This window comes from Corythoichthys intestinalis, chromosome 16 (assembly GCF_030265065.1).
Source record: "Corythoichthys intestinalis isolate RoL2023-P3 chromosome 16, ASM3026506v1, whole genome shotgun sequence".
Taxonomy (NCBI): Eukaryota; Metazoa; Chordata; class Actinopteri; order Syngnathiformes; family Syngnathidae; genus Corythoichthys; species Corythoichthys intestinalis.
The window spans coordinates 20,595,686-20,619,809 of record NC_080410.1 but is presented as its reverse complement, the minus strand read 5'-3'; the positions used below and the strand labels follow the sequence as shown (position 1 = coordinate 20,619,809).

The window sequence follows — 24,124 nt, the reverse complement described above, 5'->3', positions numbered from 1 at the left end:
CAGCAAGAAGGAAGCGGTTATGGGGGGACAGAAAGGAAAATAAGAAAGGAGAGAGAGACAGAAAAGAAGAACAAACAAAATCAAGAAATGCATTCAACGACTACACTAACTTTGAATATAGTACCGCTATCATTAGCTAATTGTATTTCCGATGGACACTATGTGGGGGGCCTATTGATCGAGGAGAAAACGGAAGGGGGGAGAGTCAGAAAGAGATGTTATTAAGTGTGGTGGAGCGTACACAAATCAACAATGTGAGGTGTAGAACCCAGTATTATGTGATTCACTTGTAAGTGTGGATATGTTGACATCCTATTCTATGGTGCTTGATTGCTAATCCTGGCACCGATAGTTTCTCTATTTGAGTGTGTCTAATTGCACCCAGTCATGCGTTAATCCCATTAGACATGAAGGGCCACAGCCCTTCCCCAGCCAATCGGGGGGGCAAGCCCGTGCAGCCCACTCATTCTCCTGCAAGGGGGCTGCCGTCACCCCCCTGGGACCCAGAATGGTCACCCACACCAGCCGCACTGCCATTAACCGGCCTTCAGGAAAGGAATGAGGGGATGCGCCCCCACCTGGCCTACCAGCTACCGCTGCAACCCCCACTAACCGACACTGCTCACTAGGCCCAGGGCAGGACAGAGTCTCCGCCCAGAGTTGGCGACACCTCGCCGACCCACCAGCACTCAGCTAGCGACCCGCGCCGGAGTCAAAGGAGAATACCCGGGCAGAAAAGAGAGGGGAAGGCAGCAGCGGGACCGGATCCCCGACTCCCTCTCCCCCTTCCCCCACAAACGGCAGCTCAGACTAAGAGAAGGCCACGCCCCGGGAGCCACGCAATGAGAAAATTATGTGAACCCACCTAACGCTTGATTACTGTGGATGCTAAGTCCCCGATTTGCAGCCATTACCCAGCACCGAAATGGGAATTCTGTGGGGAGGGTAGTGCAGTGTATGCATTAAAATAGGAGAGCTGGGGGCAGTGGGACCACCGCAGTTCTTTCCAGCCCACATCCAATCACCTGGATAAGGCAGTCTTAAACTGGCTCCCAACCAGTATCAGGGCACAGTATAAAGTACAAAGATTTGCAATAATCTTCTCATATTAAATGACACAAGGAGAAAACACAAACTACACAAAGAAAGCAAAATACAAGATTTGAAGCCCCGGGGGCCGGCGTGGGGTTGGTGGTGTGTCACCTCTTCCCATCCCTGAAGGCCAGTTGATGGGGGCGTGGGTGACCCGGGGTACCACCCTTGAACCCTAGGGGGTGACGATGGCCCCTTTGCTGGGCTGCGGAAGGATGGATGTGCTGCGCTGGCTCACTCCCCCTCCCAGATTGGCTGGGGAAGGGCCATGGCCCTTGGGTGGCACCCACGCGGCATCTCTACTCATCTACGGGACTATCACATGTTAGATGGGACTCACGCATGACTATGTGAAATTAGACACACTCAAGTAGGAAACCTCGGTGTCAGAATTAGCGATGAGACAGCATAGAACTGGATGCCAACATACTCACACTCGCAAGGGATTCACACAAATACTGGGTTCTAGACCACATGGCTGATTTAGGCACACTTCAACCCTCCCAATCACTTTTCTCCACCACCACCTTTCCTTGGTTATCAGGTCCCCCAACCAGCTGAACAGGACAGGTTCAAAACCCCCCCCCAAAAAATATTGTTGTTTATCATCCCTTCCCATTTCAAAATATTACAAATTAAAACATATATATACAGTATATATAATTATGTTTTTAGGTTAATTATCTTGGTTTATTTATTTTTTTATCAATTAAGTGAAAATGAATGGATGTGTAAACTTTTTATAGCCAATGCATGTTTTTTTTTTAAACATAGAAAGCAGCAAATGAATCTGTTGCGGCAGGCAATTGAGTGGCTTTTCTTAACCTGACTAATCACATGTCCAGTAATAGCTCTAATGACCCACCAAATTTGCTCCATAATTCAATTGACCTGAAGCACCTACGTGAATTAATTCGGCCACCAAAGCCCAAAGTGTGTTGGCCTCTCTAACTGTTGAGGTCATGATGCTTTAACTGCACTAATGGCTCTGGCTGTTAACCCATTTCAACTAGAAAGGAATTCAATCAAAATAGGACCTTCACTGAAGATCAGCAAATTGTAGAGGGCCATTTCTTGTATGTATCCTGTTTTTTCCAACCACATTTTACAATCTGCAATTACTGAAATCAGCAGCATGGGCTATGTCTTGAATAAAAAATTAAACCTAAAGTTAAACCTAAATGCAAAAGACTCCTAATTCATGATACGAAATAAGGAAATAATATTAATTATAACATATGCTTACATGAAAAAAAATCAATAAAGAAATTCAGGATGATATAAGAAGGACTGGAGAGGTTATCAACTCATTTTATTGTAACTATGGTATCGTAATTTGCACCCAAAATGCAAGCCGTCCTTCCACTCTGTCATTATAAGACTAGATTTCGCAGATTCCTGCAAACTAGACAAATAAATAACGCCCTAAATAATGCATTTTGTCCATGTGCTTTGATGCACGGAAGTGTAAATAACTGCACTGCAGCCTTCTGACAATCTTATTTCCTCATCCCACGTAAAAAGATACGTTTTTTTCCTTATTTTTATGTGGCTCGGTAAACACCATCCTCACGTTGTCTTTGGTTCTCCTCTTCCCTCAAGCATTTTTTTCCTTTTTTTTCTCTCTCTCAGCTGCGCAACATCCATCAGCTCTCAGGAGCACCCCAACAGACAGTGCATTGGATTCCCTGAATTATGACTAACGTAGTTCAATACAGTTCTGATGAACTCAAGATTACAGAGAAACAAGGCAGTTGGTTTGCAAGGTAGGTGGTCATTATTCAGGTCTCCCGGGCCTGCCTTTTACTGATTTCCCTCCCCTACCCCCCACCTCTCCACCCGCTACACCACTGATCTGTGATTGCAATTGATCGGAGACTGCTCATCATTTCTCCAAGTGCAACATCGGGAAGCATCGATATCATGGAGTGAGGATATCGCCGGTGATGAATACAATGGAACAAACAAGAGGAGGGCTTTTAAGGGTGTATAAAAGAACAAAATAAGTCAGAGAAAAGATGTTGGGGCAGGATAGCTTCACTTATGTTTCCTATGTAGCTTCCTAATTCAAGTGGGCGTGACCAATGATTGATAGCAGCGTGGATGGCAAAGGTCTTAGGGAGAGATTTCATTATTGACTGCAGTGAGAGAAAATTTACAACACTATAAAACTCCATACCTACTACGGGAGCATAGTCACAGTGAGGCTCACGTATCAATTATTGAATATTGATCAGCATGAATGTCCTATTGACAAATGATCCTTTTGTTTGATGCTGCCAAGACTGACTACTCCTTTTCCATTTTATAGACTCAAAAATATCATCATCTTCCTTTCTGTAAATTTAGAAACCTCACTGGTGGCATTTTAATTATTCATAATTGTATTGAAAACTATCAATAATAAAAAGGTTTAATCTCTACCCAAGGTGCAATTGACAACTCCCAAGAGCTAGTCACACCAGCTTTGTAAGATTGTTTCAATTTAAGTCTATTCAACAACACCCTGTTTAACACGTACATATACAATCACTGATACACAATCATGTGAAATCACACTCAAGAGCTGTATATGTAAGGAAAATCTTAATTTACACAAATGGCAAAGCTCAACAAACAATAACCTTAACATTGTAGCTAAAGTTTGTGTTTTTCTAGAAATATGTTTTCTCTGAGCTGTTTGAAATAATGTTAAAATAACTGTGTATGTTTATTTTTGTTTTACTAACCCCTCACAAATACAACAATATGTAGAATACAAAAATAAACTATTCATCCATCCATTTTATAGTCCTCATAAGGGCTACGGGTGAGCTGGAGCCGATAGCACACATTTGACTGATAACACAAACAGGGCACATATGAACAAAAAACTGTTAAGACAAAGGTTCACACCTATAAACCATAAACTGAGCATCAATGTTTATGGAATACAGGTAGTACGGGTTTACGAACTACATCCGTTCCTGCGCTGGCGATGTAACCTGGATTTACGTATAAGTCGGAATTAACCCTTTAAATACCTCTAAACACCCTCTAAATAACAAAGAAACTACCCTAAAACATGTAATATACGTCATTGTTCTGTCCTCGCCAAGACGTTGGAGCTAAGTCCTAGCTAGACAGCGAGCTAAGCTCCGAAATGATGTCAGACGTCCGTGTGGTTTGTTGACTTTATTCAGCTCCTCATGACATCAGCAAATTAAATCAGTCTCATCTTCAATAACAGGAATTCAAATTTGCGTTTTTCAAGTAGCATCTGATACAGCAATAACAAATGATTAGCATGTATCAGCGTGTTCCGGGACAGTCAGGAAAGGCCAGAGACCCAGTTGCAGAGGTGGTCTCGAATTTATTTCAAAAGCAAAGTCTCAAACACAAAATCACCTCGAAAGGGAAAACATGCACTTTCCGAAAGGAAAAACATGCAATTTCCAAAAAAACGAAAATGTGACCTAGACAACAATTTCACTGGAATAACTACAAAAACAAGTACTTTACATGGTAAAGCATGGTCTTCTCAGGCACGAGGCTACGAATAATTTTGGTACTGGAATGATCTGGCAACTGCTGCATGTTTGGCCTGGTTTTAAAAAGGCTACTAAGGAGCCACAGGTGTTGCTTGTTAGCCTCAACCCTGACGAGACCGGTCCCTCTCGCACACGTGCAGCTTTCAGACAGGGAGAAAGGCATCAATTCTGAACGGCAAGAAGGCAGGAACACAACATAGCGTTCGGAGATCATCAAAAACAATCACCACAATGGCGTACCGCAAGCAACACGTCACGTCCGCTCATCAATATTCATTACGTTAGCTACTGTTGCTAAGGGAGGACACGCTACTGTTTGTCCCCAATAGGAAATGAATGGAAATCGTGTACGAAGGAGATATTTACAAAGCTAAACCTACCAATTTTATCCAAAAATGATTTCCCTGGTGCCAAATTCACTTGCGAAGATGTGGAAGTACATAAAAAAATGTTCAGTTAAAGAGATGGCTTGAGTGTCGACGGCTGAAAAAGACGAAAAAAAATGAGCCGACCTTAGCATAGCCTTAGCTTTTTTATCGACACCTTTTTCTTACGCGACTGACAATGACATTCTCCTGTTTCAACAAGCAATCCTTTACCACCAGCCCCGTCTTTCCTATATATTATATCCTTTGGTTGTCCTACGTCTCTGACGAGGTGGAATTCATATTTTGTGTAGCGATCGTAAATGCTACTCAGTGACAGCCAACGAACGCTTTTAATTTTTTCGTTATAAACAAATCTTAATTCTATAATTTATTTACATTCCCCCTTACTAAAGTTGTTTTTTTTTACAATAGAAACGGTAACAGTGGCAGTCAGATACCATTGTAAATCTTTTCAGGTCATTCATTGTCAGACAGAAGCAGTACGGCACAACGTCATGCTAAAAAATAAGTTAAAAATATGAAAATGGTTTACCTCTTTGTCTTCTGAAAGATCATGCCAACCCAATAAAATGTTTACAGCATGTGAAATGTGAATGGATTCTTCGAGCTGGTGTTTACGTTCGCGCAAGTTGATTCAGTCTTCACATTTTTTCCTCCTGAGTTTTTGGTTTCGAGAAACGTATAAAGAAAACATCCTTCTTATGTCGTAAGGTCTAGAGTCGTTTCTACAAGTTCCAAAAAAGCAATGTGTTATCGGCATGTTCGTTTTTGAAAGATTACCGGAGAAAAGTAGCACAAATAACATTGTTTCTATGCGAGGGCCAGTCTATAATGCCCCACTTCGGCTTTAATTCCAATTTACAATGCGACGTCACGGTCTAAAAATAGCATGCGTGCGGTATGCCATTGAAAATGCACAATAAACAGTACAAAGGGGGTTATATACAGCCTTCGCCTCTGAATGCTTCACAAGCAACAAATGTGTGTGCAAGCTGTCACCTCTCACTCGGGTGCTCGTCTTCATGTGTGCGTGTGTGGGGTGGGCGCGTGTGTACATGCGCTAGACTGCAGAAATACTTTCCTGCACCAAAATAAAAGCATGCATCACAAAAGAAAAGTCAACATACATTAAAAATAAATAAATAAAATGAACAAAAAAACAAACAAACAAAAAAAACAAAAAAAAAAACAAAGCGACTCAGGTGTCATAAAGTTGAAATCACATAAGTCGGGTACGTCGTAACCCGGGGTCTACCTGTGTCAAAGGAAGTTCCAGAATTTTGTGCAAACCTGTTTCAAATAAACAAAAACTGCTGAAAAATACCTTTGCCAAGCCTGAAATATTTTAATAATGGTAAAACAGAAAGTTAGAATACAATGCAGTATAAAATTATTTCTTCTTCTTTTCTTTAAATATATTTGTTTCATTTATTTATTACTGCTACATTAAGGGTTGCAGTGAGCTCGAGCCCAACATGATAAACTTTGAGCAAAAGTGGCGACAACCTGAACTGTTCAGCAGCGAATCAAAGCACAGTTATGCCAGACACTGACAATCACATTCACACCCTCACTGATTTGGAACTACAGCAAACCCCTGCTTTCTGCACTAAGGTCAGGCAAATCAGTAATTGTCGATCACATTAATTAAAATAGGTCTAATTAATGTATAATGCAGTATTTCTGCTACTGTTCATAGCTTGTATTAAATCTTACTAGACTGTGTTGGTGTCCCTAATGAAAGGTCCATAATACCTTTGTTGGACTGCCGCATGTTGAACTATAAATACATGCTTTTGTGTCCCTCCCCAACCCCCGAATGACTAATGTGATCAGAATGTGTTTGCTCTAATCTGATCAAGCATGCATGTGCATAATCAAGCATGCAATCTCCTCAACATGAGGGAGGGGTTCACAACCCGCCAACGTGCTGGCTCAGCAATGTGCGCTGTCCATGGTGCTGAAGTTACCCACTGCGCTCCATTCACACCGTTAATTCATCTACAACATACATGTCACGATGGTGCAATTCAAACAATCTAGATGAGCTCATTTAACTCTCAGTTATTGTTGGACATGAGCTAGTCTTGCTTGCCTGAACATCCAAAATGTGTGGGCGGCATCCGTGTGCTCCGGACACTGTTGCTGCCAGTGGCAGGAATCTCTCGTTCTCTGTCTCTCTTTTTCTCTCCCACTTCCAATCACTCATTCACTCACAGGCACACAATCACGCACAGACACAGGGTGCTCAAAGCAGCTGACACCCAAGTGCTCATTGCAGGTGAAGTATCTGCATGTGTGTGTGCGTGAAAGTCCGCGTGCACGCACGCAAGTCAACACTGCCGTTGAGCCGGACCATTCACCCTCAAACACACACACACATGCATACTCACGCTGCCAGTTTTATCCCCTGCGTGATTCCTCCCACGACTCTAAATCCCTCTCACACATCTGTCCATGGCGCAGCCTGTCCAATCTTTCTTTCGCTGCAAGCCACCCCCCTTCAAGACCACCCATCCCACCCCACTCCACCTCTCCGCACTCCCTGCCAGACTCATTCATTTCCTCACTTTAAATCAATGCCCATTTTCGCCATGCAGTTTAATTCCATGCACTCAGGTCGCCTTGTGGTTCACAAAAACAACTATAGAAAAGAAGAAGGAACGATCCCACATGGGGTAGTCGCCAACACTGTTCTGATGCTTAACGCTGAGCCCACGCTGCTGTAAATCAGGGTGAAAAACAACCAAATACTGTGGGAAGACAGTTCAAGCCAGCAGAGAGACAAGTCTCAAGTGCATTATCTTTCACACAGTATTTATCTTTAGAAGACTGTATATAATTTAAAGAAACCACAATGTTTTAATATTATTAGAGGGTAGAATTGAGTACTGTACCTCTTTACTTGTTTCCTCTCCAAACTGTTCGTCCATTTGGCAGAAGCTCAAAAACAGGGGGAGATAATTCTTTTTCTCATCCACCGTGTCGTCGCAGGCTAAGCAGTAGCAGCAGCGCGGTGGTAGGGGATGAGTGAGAGAGAAACAGAGAGGAGAGGGAGAGGTGGAAGAGAGAGATTTTCATATGGCAGTGCAGTTGAATTGTGTTGGCTGTATGCCTTCCTTTCTACTACATAAAAATGTTTACTAATATTTGTTTAATAAGAACATGTGTATGCATTAGGAACTCTTGCGCAATCTAATAAGCTCCAATATCAGGCCCGAGGCAATAAATATGACTTAGACTAGATAATGATGCTCAGTTTGGATACAGTTGAAAATGAAACATGTGGCTTTTGTTTGTAGTGGTGGAATGTATGATATAGAGTAGGGCTGTCAAATTTATCGCGTTAACGGGCGGTAATTAATTTTTTTTAATTTGTCATGTTAAAATATTTAACGCATGCGCGGAACGACCAACTCATGCATTGCCGCAAACAGTCTACAAAGGCGCCGTTTTATGTATATTGAGAGCTAAGAGGCAGAGACAAGCGAGTGGAGTGGACCCAGGCATTCTTTGGGGCTGCGCTACATATTGGCATAAGCTTTGGCATCTCTTCCACAACAATTATAACTATTGTGGCGAGTGACGTGGGGAAGAATGACAGGAGATAATCTTTTTCTTAACACCCTGTAGTGAACACAACGCAAATAAGATATACCATTTGCAGCCACCACTGCCAGTCATGGTTTGCCAACTTCTCATCATGCATTTGGGCGGAACAGTTAAGTCGCTACAGTATCATTTACTGAGAGCACAACAAAAATAATATTCCTATCTCTCAAAAAAAATTAATGTTCACAAAAAGAAAAGCGCTAAATGCAAAGAGAACTGGCATTCCCAATCAAAATAGCTATGCAAAATAATTGTCAGACTTTGGTCAAACTCTATTCAAACATTTCTTTTAACTCAACAAATACACTAGATGGCAATATTTAGTCACAATATACAAACTATTGGAGGTCTCGTACGTTGTTAAGTCAACACTCAAATTAACGTAAGGTACAATGAACCCAGAAACTACGGCGTCAGTCGAGGAGCAAAACGCACTAGAAAAACTTGGCTCAAATTAATATAAAACTCGCCCTTGACACCTTTTGGTGTATTTCAATCACTACCTTCCACAATGGAGAGCTAGTAGTTTATTTTTTGATTAAAAATTTTACAATTTTTATTAAACAAAAACATACAGAAGGGTTTTAATATAAAATTACTATAACTTGTACTCACATTTATCTTTTAAGAATTACAAGTCTTCTATCCGTGGATCCCTTTCACAGAAAGAATGTTAATAATGTTAATGCCATCTTGTGGATTTATTGTTATAATAAACAAATACAGTACTTATGTACAGTATGTTGAATGTATATATTCGTCTTGTCTTTCCATTCCAACAATAATTTACAGAAAAATATGGCATCTTTTATAGATGGTTTGAATTGCCATTAATTACGATTAATTAATTTTTAAACTGTGATTAACTCGATTAAAATTTTTAATCGTTTGACAGCCCTAATATAGAGAGCTGTATCACAAAACAAGGTAAACAAAATACATGCTACAAGATGATACATTGATGTTATGCAATGCATGACTATAAATTAGAACAATATAGATATGCTATAAATGTAAACAAACACTGAGACGAGGCAATCACAGCCACAGGGCACATATAAACAAACATTCCTATTAAAACTCACGTTCATAAATATGGACAATTCACCATATTTTGTAGCTCTACGTTTTTTTGCGAGGTGAAAGGAAACCAGAAAACCTGAGAATTTCCTAACAAACAATGGGAGAACATGCAGACTCCACAGAGCAAGGCTAGAGACCAAAAATGTAGCTACCCTAAGATATTAGTTTCTTGTCAGGAAATTGCAAATGCAATGCGGCCCTAACATGCCTGTACTTCCACACCATATACTACATTAACATCTATAACATACTAATGTACGTCACAGTTGTCTTTTTCTGCCAGAGATCCCTTTACATTTGTACATTTTAATGTATTCTCAAAGAGTGATTAACATGCATTTAAAGTCAGCCAAAATCTAAATAGACACTGAACAATGAATTGCTCCCAAGTCTACATTACATGTGTTTTCAATGTCGTTACATGGTTACATAAAGAATTCAAAATTTAGAAAAAAATTAAAAATAAATAACAACAGGCCAAGCCAAAAACAGACACAAGTAATCAGTTGATTTGCGCAGTAGTTCAGCCGACCTCATAATAACAAACACGAGTCAACCTTACAGTGAGCAAACGTGTTACACCATCCGTCAGGTAGAGAATGAGCTGCGCCAACAAACAAGCCGCTGTTAAAGGGAATGGAATAAAGACAGTTTACTGGGTGAAAATAAGTCACCAGTGTTTACTCCCTTATCCACAGCATCCTGGTCTTTTTCCAAAAGTCCGATTTGCACCGATCCACAAAATTACCAAGTCCTTGTATAAAACGGCTCGTGCTGGTCTGGTTTGAGACAGTGTTGAAAATAGGACCCAGTGTTTCATTTTTGTTCACAGATCTCTAATAGTAAGAGTAGGTAAATGTATACATCAGGACTGAAATGTATGACGGGCCGTACAAGATATTTTTCATTCTCTCCCTCTCACACATATACATTCTCCTGTCACATTCATATATATTCACTCTCACACACATATATTCTCCTCTCAGATCCATACATTCTCCTCTCACATACATACCGTATTGGCCCGAATATAAGAAGGCCCTGATTATAAGACGACCACCTCTTTTACAAGACTCAAGTCTGAAAAAAGACTTTTTCAACACCAAATTAATTTTTATACAGAAAATAATTACAGTACATCTGAAACAAATTATTAAAACAATATATTTGGGAGAAAAAGCATGTCATTTTGCCTCATTAAAATCTTAATATCTGAACATTTAAATATGTAAACTAAAGTGCAATCACATTCGTAAATGAATGGCTTCTGGTTTTTGAAATGTAAATAAACCAATCTATTGTGATAAAACAACAAAATTGCAATAACTGCATTAACCATCAAAGTGAAGTCTAACTGTAACTGTAGTCTTCAGGTCTTCAAATCTGGATAAGGAAGAACATTGCAATAAAATAATACAAACTGGTTAAACTTGAGAGTAGCTGAGATCTGTCATGACAGAACATCGCTTCAATGATATCTGGCGCCATCTAGCGTCATGAATGGGTATAATGTCTAGACCGCGAATATAAGACGACCCCACTTTTTCAGTCTTATATCAATGCAAAAAACACCGTCTTTTATTTGGGCCAATACGGTATATATTCACTCTTTCACACACACATACAGTGGGGAGAACAAGTATTTGATACACTGCCAATGGGTTTTCCCATTGGCAGTGTATCAAGTACTTGTTCTCCTCACTGTATAGTCTCCTCTCACATCCATACATTCTCCTCCCACATACGTATTCACTCTCTCACACACACACATATTCTCACTCTCACACACAAATATTCTCCTCTCACGTACATATATTCTCCCTCACATCCATACAGTCTCCTCTTACATATACTCTCTTTCACACATATATATTCTCCTCTCTCATATACTCTCTCACACACATATACAGGTACATTCTCTCACATATATATTCACTCTTACACTGACATTTCTTTGTACATACATTTCACAGATTGAAAATGTCTAAATGTGAGAGTGAAAATGCAAGAATTTGAGTGAAAAATATGAAAATGAAGGTGAAAATGTATGAATGTGAGAGTGAAAATGTATAAATGTGAGTGTAGACTAAATATGATTGTGAGAGGAGAATATATGTGTGTGAGAGGGCCACGATGAAAACTGTCTTGTATGGCCCCTCATTGTATAGTTTGATGTTTTGTTCTTAGCCATTCTGGAAAGCGCTTCTGGACGAAATTGAACTGCTATCAAAAACATACATTTGACTTCCTTATTTTTTAACTTTTTTAGCAGTCTTGCATTTAGCTAAACCACACCTAATATGCAAAATATTTCTGCCCCTCCCATACACCTTGACATGAATATTCCAACCTATTTTACCGCCGGTTCTCCTCTCTCGTCAACCATGTCTCTTAACTTGGCATTCTTGTTTGGTTATTAGCTGTGTGTTTGTTTCGTTATCCTAACTACCTGCAACTGCCACCTAGGTTTCTCTCGCTGTTCAACACATTTCTTTCGCGTTCATAACATCCGATAAAGCAAACCATCGCCAAAACATAACCTGTTTGGCTTTTTTTCCCCGAAACTAGGAACAGTGTTCTTTTTTTTTTTGTTTAAACACATCACAGGTAAAATTGTTGCCGACAATTAAACCACAGTCATTACTGAAATAATTTGAAATCAATGCAACGATAATGGACAAATCGGAGAAAAGTGTTTTGTTGTTTTTAATTGCAAACTCCCTCCCTAAGTGAATTTGGATCATTTCGCACAGCATACCTGATGATATCTCATGGTACGCTAATGTGTAAGTACAAAAGTAATTGAGAATTATCTGCAGTAAGGTTGTCTTATTTTACCCATTAACCATACTGAAGGAAAGGAATATACTGAAGGTGTGATCATACTCAATTAACACTCCCTCGTCCTCATTTCTCACTCCCTATATTCTCGCTCACAGCAGCAGGCGTGCACGCGCAGAGGCACGTGCGCACAGCTCATTAACTCTCCCTGGCTCCATCTAGCCTTTTTTCTCTCCCCGGGAAGACTATGTGCTCTGGAGACTGACGCAGTACTGAAACTCTCATTAATATTTTCTCATTATCAGTGCTTCAAGTGTTAAGCAATAGCACAATGGCTTGTCTTGGCATGACGCTCGACAAAGCTGTTATCTATTGCTGCTTCTAGGAGGACGCGTGGTCATGTGTGATGAGGTGCTAAGTGGTTTCGTGCACAATGGGCAACATTGTGTGTCTCATACAGCTGACAAAATAGCCATGATTTCATTTCTTGCCTCAAAGATCATTTATTACTGCTGGCCTGGGCTGGGTGTCCGACACCTTGATAAAACATAGACATGCGCAACATCCAAATAGCACTTGTAAAATCATAATCTGATAATCCAGTCTGCATTTAGTGCAGTGCATTCAATGCTTCGTTGGCATTTGGGGAGACTATCATTCACAAGGTGAAAATAAAAAGCCTATATGAGTCAGGCAGTGATGCTTCTTCTAGAGCATTTTCTGTGTGTTTGCATTTTAGGCATTTACCCATCTGTTATATATATATTTTTTTAATTTATTATTATAGCATTTTAGAAAAGAAAATGTTTTAGGAATGAAACTGAAACGACCTTGATTTTGAGAAGATAGACCAAGAACATTTCTGTTGACAACTGCAAAGTTCTTCAAGCATTCAAATGACTTCGAAACAGCAAAACTTTCCATGCTTTCAGTTTTGATTACCCTATCCAGGGTCAAAATGAACTGAAGCATATCCTACCTGACATCGGGCAAAAACCAGAATAACCCTTGAATGGTCAGTAGGCAATTACAGAGAAATATAGGGAGAGAACATTTTACACAAATTAAATAATAATAATCTGCGTATCTTGATAGACTGTAAAACTTCCAGTTTTCTGTCCATCAGAAATACTCTTCGAGGCATCATTGCAGTCAGCACACCCCCTTGTCCTGCTGAGTCTGATTTCCTGTGAGGCTTCAGAAAAGTCAACCACACTTGGACAATGTTTTGGCGCTTCGGTATGTTTAGCACAAGGAAAAACTTACGTGACTGCCCCGTGATTTAATCTATAGTTAAAACAAACTATTTTCCCTGTGTTTAATATTTCTGTGTTAAATTTACATTGCACCAGTAGTAGTGCTGCAATGAATAATCGATTAACTCGAGTAATTTGATTAGAAAAAAAGCGTCAAATCAAATTTTGCTTCTTCCAGTATTCGTTTAATTAGAGTGGCGTTGTAATGGTTTGTTTTGAAAGTGTTTGCATTTAGTTTTATTGATTTGGGTGAATGCACTGCCCTCAAATGGCAACAGTGAATATGACTTAACTCATTTAACATGGCTGAAACCAGCTGCTCCCTGTTAAGTCCAACATGCGGTAAGTTTTTGTTTGAGCTAATGTTTTTTTATGCATTCGTATTTTGTAGGAATATGTGTTTGAACGATTTTTTAAGAGCATTGTGGGGGGGGGGGGTCATTTTATAGCATTTAAATAAGCTAGCAGACTTTTACTATTCAAGTTAGACAATTGATGATGATGATGATGATGATGATGAAGCCTTTTTATTTCGAGCATGCACACACAAAAAAAAAAACAAATACAATATAATTTAAAATTAATTGCACTCGAAACAATTGTTCTCTTGTTCCACTTAGATCCTCTTTTAATTATTTTTTTTGTCCTGTTTGAGGCTAAACTTTTAATGTATTTTCAAATAAAAGTGCAATTCTGCAAAGTTTGAAGAAATACTCAAATATGTTGTATTCGCATTTAATGCTACTTTGAAAGTGCAATCTTAGCATGCCTTTGTTTTACACTTCCTAAAATGTAGTTTGCAACGCATTAAATGTTGCTAATCCGATTACTCGATTATTCGAACTAACTAGTTGATAGATTAATTGGTTACTAAAATACTTGATAGCTGCAGACCTAAACAGTAACTGCACTGAACCACCCTGTAAAATTCCAGACAAAGACAAAAATAAAATTATAAAATGAAAAATACATAGTTTGAGATATTCAGTTATTATCTATAATGGTAATTTTTCATCACACTATACTGAATAAGCAAGGTGGAGGACTGCATGGGCAAATCAGAATCTATCATGGTGATAGAGCAAGGTTAGACTAAAACAAAAATACACCGTAGTAGTTGGAGGAGGTAAATAATTTATTTTTCATTTGATTTTGCTTTAGAAAGATATAATATGTGTCACAATTTAAATCCAGTGGAGACAAATTCACAGCCAATGTAAGTGCTTAGCTGTTAAGTTTATTTAACTCAAGACTAATAAAACATCACACAAACTCAGAGTTGCCCTGTTGCTTCCTCCCCACCTTTTGTATATATACTGTATACGATTTTCAAATTCGGCTACATGCATGTTCACTTGAGAGTGCAGGATTGTTTACCACACGAGGTATCGCAGCAGAGTGGTCTCACGACTCTTGTGCTGTGAGTGTGTTTCCATGGTTACCGGGTGTAGTATTGTGAAGAGAAGAGACTGAGACACGAAGATACTAACACTGTGCTCTTGTCTTCTTACCAGCTTGGAATTCATGTCATTGCCAGGGCCACGAATTGTCTTGAATGCTTATTGAGAGAATTTTCAAATGTGTCTGGACAATGTTTGTGCTGAAGCTGCTATGGTGTCTAGCTTGCCGTCAGGGTTGCAGTCCAGTATACAGTCAAAGTGTACATGTCTGAAGGGATTTTAAGGTCCTATTACATAATTCTGCATCCTTTGAGAAATATACAGTATAGAGTGGAATCTGAAAGTAGCCTCAACCAAACGTTTTAAGAAATCCAGTGCTGGAATTTCATCTAATGGGGGTCAGTTCAATAGCTGGCAGTATGAAATTTTGGTGGATTTGATCATGGCACAAGAAGAACGATTCTGAGCTACGTAAAGATGTGTGTGGCTGTCATGCTTATATAATTCATGAATGTATAATCTGGCCATTGAACATTCTGATGCATTGTAGAACACAATTCATTTAACACATTATTATCATAATTATAGCTTTTAAAGCATCCCCCTGTCTGCTAAAGTGCGGTACACAAATGATCGGGGCCAGAAATAGATACATGAGGTCCGCAGACATGGTAATTACATTGGTTAATGTGGGTTTCAGTTTATGTTGTCTGTTGCCACACTATCTAAGCGCAGTGACAATGGTTCCGTAACACAGAGATCACTGAGCAGTGCAGTCGAAGTCATTTATAGGAAAAGAGAGGCGCCGCTTTGATTGGCAAGCTGCCCTCTTTTTAATCTTCAAACTTCTGAGAAAGGTCGGACTTGGGCTGGTCTCTAAAACATACAGTAGCTCAAATTCTAGTGCAAATTTTTACGGAAGATCTGGACATCGCTCTCACTATTCTACTCAATAACAGTTAACACTAAACTAGACAACTGTCTCACGGAGCTGGTGTGTTTGGAAAATCAATCCAACACTAACATTACTCTGTGGACCCTATTACCATAAAGCAGGGGTGGCCAAACTTTTTGCAAAGGGGGCCAGATTTTGTGTGGTAAAAATGTGGGGGGCCGACCTTGGCTGACGTCCTCTATGTAGAACAATATAAGCAAATTTTAGCAAGCCATTCTGTGTGTCACATTTGTTTCATTATTTTTTTTTAATTGATAATTTCAACAATCTCGCAACTAGCCTTTGTGGCGTTCTCTTTTGACTCTCGGGCTCTTGCGAAATACTGCTGCTGTGAAATTAAACTAGCTTCAAGTTGCTTCAAATTTCTCGCTGCGTATCTTCCCTGTAATCTTGTTGCACATGTCAGCATGTCTTGTTTGGTAATATCGTTCACATTGAACTCTCTAAAAACAACTACTGTCTCTTTGCAAATGAGGCAGACACAGTTGCTGTGTATTTTAGTGAAGAAAGTCAAATTTCACCTATTCTCGAAGCGTCGGCCGTTGCAGTCAACTTTTTTTTTGTGGATTGTCGCCATTTTAGAAAATTGGAAGTCAAGGGTCACACGGGGTAATGTTGCTTAGAGTGCTGCCGCCTTTTAGTGGGTAAATGAGGAGCAGCATTTAGTGTGTAAGCTACTCCATATGCTGGTAGCAGTACTGCTGACCAATTTATTAAGTCTGTGTGCGGGCCAGACGTTATTGATCTTATGACAGAGGCTGAGGGCCGGATGAAATTTGACCATGGGCCACATTTGGCCCCCGGGCCGCACTTTGGACACGTCTGCCATAAAGTGTCTGAATCAGATTGGTGTGAGTCTTCACCTAGTACAGGGGTCGGTAACCCGTGTTTTGAGAGCTGCATGCGGCTCTGTAACGCTGCCCTAATGGCTCCCTGGAGCATTTTCAAAAATGTTTGTAAATGGAAAAAAATTGCTGAGGGACATATATTTTTTGTTTTGATATGGTTTCTGTAGGACAAAAATGACCAGTGTTGGGAGTAACGCCGTTATAAATAACGCCGTTACGTAACGGCGTTATTTTTTCAGTAACGGGGTAATCTAACTAATTATTTTTTCCGCCGTTACAACGCCGTTACCGTTACTGAAGGTCAAAAGCGGTGCGTTACTTACTCTGAATAAATTGAAGAAACTACCAGCCGTGTCAAGTCAACTCTCTGCTCTTTGATTTTTCATCCAAGACTTGGGGTGCATTCAGGTTCGAGAATAGCGCACGTACTTCTGACTCCAAGCTGTTTGTCCCTGCTCATTCAATTAGACAATGCTTTCCAAAGTTTGGTAACGTTTCTGTGTTTGCTACACCTGATGCTAGCCTCGTTCCCATCTCCCACTGTCAGCCAGCAATAATTCTGCTTCCATCTTGAGGACGGCAGACGCTTTGAAGGTGACGTGAATTGTCGGGAAACGAGCCTACCTGAATGCAGCCCCTCGAGAGATGCGATGGAAGTGATTGTGACTGGCTGAGGGTTAGAGTCATGTGTCATGGTAAGCCAATCAGAGCCGGTGATTTCACAAGCAAACCGGAACAGCGCATGCGGCAAACACACACACGCAAAACCGATGCACAGGGTCGGGATGGCAGAGCATTCAGAAGAAAAATTGTCCTTTAAGAGGTGGAGATATAGACACTATTTCAAGTTTGTCGAAATTAAAGGAAAGAACCTGCATGTAATGTGTAACTTAGGTCCCGGGGCAAAGCTTTTGTCGACATCTGTGGTAAGCAATTCAAATCTGCTGAAGCACCTAACAAGTTAACTACTTGTCTGTTCTTCTCATTCCACTGACTCGAATACTACTCAGAAAATTTCAAATTCTTTGACATACAACAAGTTCTTTTTAAAGTAACGGAAATAGTTACTTTCCCTGGTAACTAGTTATTTTTACTCTCGAGTAATTCAGTTGCTAACTCAGTTACTTTTTGGAAGAAGTAGTGAGTAATGTAACTAATTACTTTTTTAAAGTAACGTGCCCAACACTGAAAATGACACAAACTTTCTTAACGTTTTCCAATGCTGTAAAAATGTGTAGAATAAATATTAAATTTCAACATTTCTGTTAACGAAGATTTGCATCATAGCCTGCGACATACGCTTGACTGCGCTCCACAGTGAAGCAAGTGACGTTCTGTTATTCTCGCGACATGATTGGCCGAAGAGTCAAAATGCTCTCCCATAAAATGCATGTTTAAAAATGAAAAGTCGGTCACAACAAAGCTTGAACGAACTGTTGGGTTCTTTTTTTTCTGTAACCATGGACAACTTATATAAAGACAGGAGAATGCAGCATCAGGACTCTCTCCTTAAAATGTCCCAAGGACCAAAAGGCCCACATTCGAGTGTGTGCTCTTTATATAACCTTAACATTTGTTAATAATACTCTCTGTGTGTGATATCATCAATTGCTTTACATACGCATTTAGGCACTTTTAAGTGAACGCATACAAAAACAACTGGACCATTTTTAAACAGACATTTTATTGGAGAGCATTTAGACTCTTTGGCCAATCATATAGCGAGAATACCAAAACGCCACTGTCAAAGTGACCCCCAAGGGGATAGTGAGGGCGAGTGGATAGTGTACCTACACCGAGAGATAATAAAGCGTAGAAAAACGTTAACAGACGGTAAGTACATGAAGGAGACATTCATCAACACATCACAACACCTATTTGCAGACTTCAAAAACAAAACCGAGATAATTAAAAAAATAAAATAATTCAACATGCCCAGATAAAGGGCATGTTATGCACGTTCCATTTTGTTGTTTTTCAAAACCTCAAAATAAAAATGACATCAAAAGTCAGATTTCTTTATTGCATTATCATAATTCCATAAAAGCAAATAAACAAGTCATTAAAATTAAAAAAAGTTAAACTTGAGGTGGCATCATACAACAGAGTAGTCTCGTGTTGCGTTGGATGCACTGCAGGGAAAATAAACATTAAAGTGCGTACGACAGGAGAAAAAGAGTCTTAAATAGCATTATTATGTGAATTAGAATCATATTCTAAGCTGATTCGACTATATACAAACATTTTATCAAAGCGCAGATGACGAGAAATTAGTCTTTTAATCAGCCGGTTAGCCACGCATATCATTATAGGGCTCTAGCATCCCCAAAAGGTGGATGACGTCATCGGGAGAACGGGCTCATCGGTTCTACTATTCAGCCCATTGAGGGGGAATTATTCAGAACGAGGAAAACTCGACGAAGACAGCCGCAAAATGTCATTGTTTCAGTCTTTCTTCTCCAGTAATTTTACAGGATATTCTCTTTATCCAAGTATTTTTCCCGAATAGCTAAATAAATGGCATGGTCATGACAAATATCAGTCTTGTGCTAAAGGGAATATGAAATAATAAAAATGCATTTATTCAGGACGACATGGCAAAATTACTCCATAATGGTCAAAACTGTCAACTTCACCTTTACTGTCGCACCTCCAAAGCGATATTTTATGCCACCTAAGTCGGGCTTATGTCATTTCCCTTCCCCGGCTTTGGAGAATGTAAATAAACCAAGAGACGTGACAGCTAGCCGACATGCTTACCCGAACCGAGTGATGTTTCAATGTCTTCGAAGTGGAAAATCACACAAAACTAGCCCGGATTATTTGACATGACGACTGGGTTGTCGATTGTCTTCGCCGATCGGCAACCCGCTCAGCGGCGAACAAGTTAGAGCTCTTCGTTCCTTTGCTGATGGTAGAGGGCTCGTTTGCGGGGAAGCAGCTGGACAATGACCGCCGGACAAACCGGCCGACGTTGGAGGAGCGTGTAGCTGCCAAATGGTTAACACGAATATGGCAAAATATTGCTTTAATACAAGGCGAAGTCGTAGACAGCGAGAGACTAATAGGAGGTCGGCTGCAGTTGTTCTGCAGCTAACATGACAATATGTGTATGAGGAGAGCTTTTTACATGCCCATCCATGATCAAACGTAAGTAGTCCTTTATTTAGAGAAAGTTTGTAGTGTTTACTTTGTAATCGCTGTATTCGTGGCAATTTTTAACAAAAAGTTGCAATTTCTGATCGGTTGGAAAATTTGACAGAACACCGGTCACATGAAGAGGGCAATAAGCCGAGTATAGCGCTCTCCTGGCAGGGGGATGTGCGACAAGACTCTGGTCGTCGGCCGAGGGGACAAGGAGCATGTCAGCCACAAAATGCAAGCCACCTACATATTAAAATGATCCTAGTATTTGACATAATACAAAACACGATGTTTACTCACTTCCTCGTAAGTCCCATGGTCCCACAGTAGTAGGGCTTGTTTTGGCCAATATCCACCGGTGAATGGGAACCTTTTGAAACCCCAAAAAGACTCACATGCTTCTCCCTCCTACAGCAAGATTTTTCTGCAGCTGTTTGGCTGGCGTGATGTGAAAAGTAAACAAATTAATCCGCAAAATCAGCTGAATCCTTAGTCTTTCTCATACAACAGTACGGCTGTATAGTGAAGAGGACTCCTTTTCCCATACACGTCACAACACCCTCTTCCTCAATGCAACACCTAAGTCGGAAATCTGTCATTTGAGGTGTTATGGAGGCCCAGGATGCTTCGATTGCGGCCTTAAGCTCATCCACAGTGTTGGGTCTGGTGTCTCTCAACTTCCTCTTCACAATATCCAACAGATTCTCTATGGGGTTCAGGTCAGGGGAGTTGGGAGGCCAATTGAGCACAGTAATGCCATGTTCAGTAAACCATTTACCAGTGATTTTGGCACTGTGAGCAGGTGCCAGGTGGTGCTGAAAAATGAAATCTCCATAAAGCTTTTCAGCAGATGGAAGCATGAAGTGCTCCAAAATCTCCTGATAGCTAGCTGCATTGCCCCTGCCCTTGATAAAACACAGTAGACAAACACCAGCAGCTGACATGGCACCCCAGACCATCACTGACTGTGACACTGGACTTCAGGCATTTTGGCATTTCCTTCTGCCCAGTCTTCCTCCAAACTCTGGCACCTTGATTTCCAAATGGAATGTAAAATTTGCTTTCATCTGAAAAAGGTACTTTGGACCACTGAGCAACAGTTCAGTGCTGCTTCTCTGTAGCCCAGGTCAGGCACTTCTGCTGCTGTTTCAGGTTCTAAAGTGGCTTGACCTTGGGAATGCAGCACCTGTAGCCCATTTCCAGCACACACCTGTGCACGGTGGCTCTGGATGTTTCTACTCCAGACTCAGTCCACTGTTTCTGCAGGTCCCCCAAGGTCTGGAATCAGCCCTTCTCCACAATCTTTCTCAGGTTGCGGTCAACTCTTATGGTTGAGCAGCGTTCCCTGCCACACTTTTTCCTTCCCACAGACTTCCTTCTAAGGTGCCTTGATACAGCACTCTGGGAACAGCCTATTCGCTCAAAAATTTCTTTCTGTGTCTTAGCCTCTTGCTTGAGGGTGTCAATGATGGTCTTCTGGACAGCAGTCAGGTCGGCAGTCTTGCCATTGATTGCGGTTTTGAGTAATGAACCAGGCTGGGAGTTTTTAAAAGCCTCAGGAATCTTTCGCAGGTGTTTTGAGTTAATTCGTTGATTCAGATGATTAGCCTAGTAGCTTCTTTAGAGTACCTTTTCATGATATGCAAATTTTTTGAGATAAGGATTGTTGTTTTTTCTTGACTTTTTTCCAAAATCATCCATATTGAAACAATAAAAGGCTTGAACTATTTCTGTTGTGTGTAATGAATCTAAAATATATGAAAGACTAATGTTTATCAGTACATTACAGAAAATAATTAACTTTATCACAATATGCTATTTTTTTTTTTTTTTAGAAGGACCTGTATTATCATGTACAAAAAAATATGTTATTTGAAGTGCATTTCTGAATTCAAAACAGCAAACACAATACTATACATTGTTATATACTTGTGTTGGCAGAGTCAAGGAAAAAACAAGCACCCTGATGCCTGATCGGGTGACCCTAAAAATGTTTATATTGTATAAGGCCAAAGGTTGTAGGTAGATGGTCAGTGGAGATACAAAACAAATTGGATGTAAAGTAATTGGGCTCTTCAGTGTGCACACAATGACTGTATTCTGTTTCCACATGCATGGCCACACATCAGAGAACTTGGGCACAAATGGAACTTAATTAGCTCTCAGGTGGACAAGGCACTGAGGTCCAGCTGATGCTTAAGGATGTTATGCATCAATACTCATCAACCTCATCATCATTTATAGTGTGTTCGAACTCCGTTTCTCCTGCTATACTAATGCATGCACAGCTCAGATTGATGATTATTTCAGTCATCATGTTCGCACCCACCCTTGCAGAATATAGATGTAACCTACATTGCAAAGTGCAGTGGTATTAAATAGCCATCAATCATTCGTTTGCGAAGTATACTCACCAGTCAAAACATGTTGCGCATTTTCAAAATCAAATGAGATGGAATGCAAGAGGTGTAAAAATGATAACTTGTCCCTTATGATGATGCTACAATTGACAATCGATATTGAGTTGAGCTATACGATTATGTTGCCTGACGGGAGCAATGTGTTACAGGTGTGTAAAACTACCAGAGTTATGGTCTAGCTTTAAGGGCTACTAAAGCGAACATGTGAATCACAGACGGTCAATAAATCAGAAGCGCTTTAATTTTTCAGCTCTTGTCTGACATCTAACGGTAGTTACTGCATATTACATCAATACTGCTGCTTGGTTTTGGATAGGATAGTTAGATTGTTTCAAGGGATATGGTATTATAATATAACAGAAAAGCTAGTGTGAATACTCAAATCCTGTTCTACACACTACTAACAAAATCAGTGGATATTCAGTTTGAAGTGGAATGGCAGAATTAACTTAAAACTGTTGGTATTATTATTATAAATATGACAAAATGTAATTCTCCACCCCAAAAAAATGTAATTTAGTCACAATAACTGGGGGAGGGGGGTCTCTTTATCAAACAAGAATGACACATACCATGCGTGTGTTCATATAGCCTACTACCTACAGGAAGTTTCCCATGAAGGTAGATATGTGTCTTTATTATTCAATCCAAATAAAGTTGCTTCAATCAAAATATATATTCGGCGGGACCCCGAGCGCATGGTCTGGTCAAGGGTGGGGGGCCACCGGCAAATTTGGCAAATGATTTTTTTTCTTTGATTGAAAATATATATATTTTTTTTGATTGAAGCAACTTTTTTGGGAATTGAATTATTTAGACATAAATGTCCTACTCACAATACGACCCAAAGCCAAATAGGATTGCTTCAATGAAAGAAAACATTTTCAATGAAAAAGTAAGTGTTCAAATTCAAATTTTTGAGTCTCAAATATTTTTTCGCATTCAAAAACTTTTTTTCTATGATTTAAATATTTCTTTTTTCGATTGAAGTTATTTTTCTTTTGACAATATATTTATTGTTTGAAGCAACTTATTTTTTGATTGAATAATAAAGACACAAATGTCCTGGCCAAAAAGTGGCCCAAAGGCAAAGCAACACTACTTCAATCAAAAAAGTTGTTACAATCAAAAAAACTTCAGTCAAAGAAAAACAGTTTTCAAATGCATTTTTTTTGAGTTTCAAATTTATTTTTGCATTCAAATACTTTTTTTTTTATTGAACTGACTTTTTTATTGAAAATGTAGATTTTGATTGAAGCAACTTTTTTTTTAAATTGAATAATAAAGGCACAAATGTCCTAGCCAAAAAGTGGCCCAAACACAAAACAACACTACTTCAATCAAAAAAAAAAAATGGTTTCAATCAAAAAAGCTTCAGTCAAAAAAATAATTCGGTCAAAGAAAAATAGTTTTCAAATGCATTTTTTTGAGTTTCAAATTTATTTTTGCATTCAAATACGTTTTTTTTTTTTTTTTTTTTTTTTTTTATTGAAGTGACTTTTTTATTGAAAATATAGATTTTGATTGAATCAACTTTTTTTTAAAATTGAATAATAAAGGCACAAATCTACCTCCATAGTTTTCTTGATAATGTAGTACAGTGAAACCAAGGTC

The 24,124-nt window shown here is 39.6% G+C and overlaps 1 protein-coding gene across 6 annotated transcripts in view; it reads right to left on the bottom strand.

The window, feature by feature from the left end:
• The window catches only part of LOC130904772 (protein phosphatase 1 regulatory subunit 29), a 137,834-nt gene extending 129,799 nt beyond the window's left edge, over positions 1-8,035 (bottom strand). For 3 of the 6 annotated variants that reach the window (XM_057817775.1, XM_057817774.1, XM_057817772.1), the window contains exon 1: positions 7,909-8,035. The gene's annotated coding sequence lies outside the window, so the exon portion shown is untranslated. The remainder of the gene's footprint in view (positions 1-7,908) is intronic. The other 3 variants (XM_057817773.1, XM_057817777.1, XM_057817778.1) reach the window with 2 other exon arrangements.
• Positions 8,036-24,124: the final 16,089 nt, after the last annotated feature.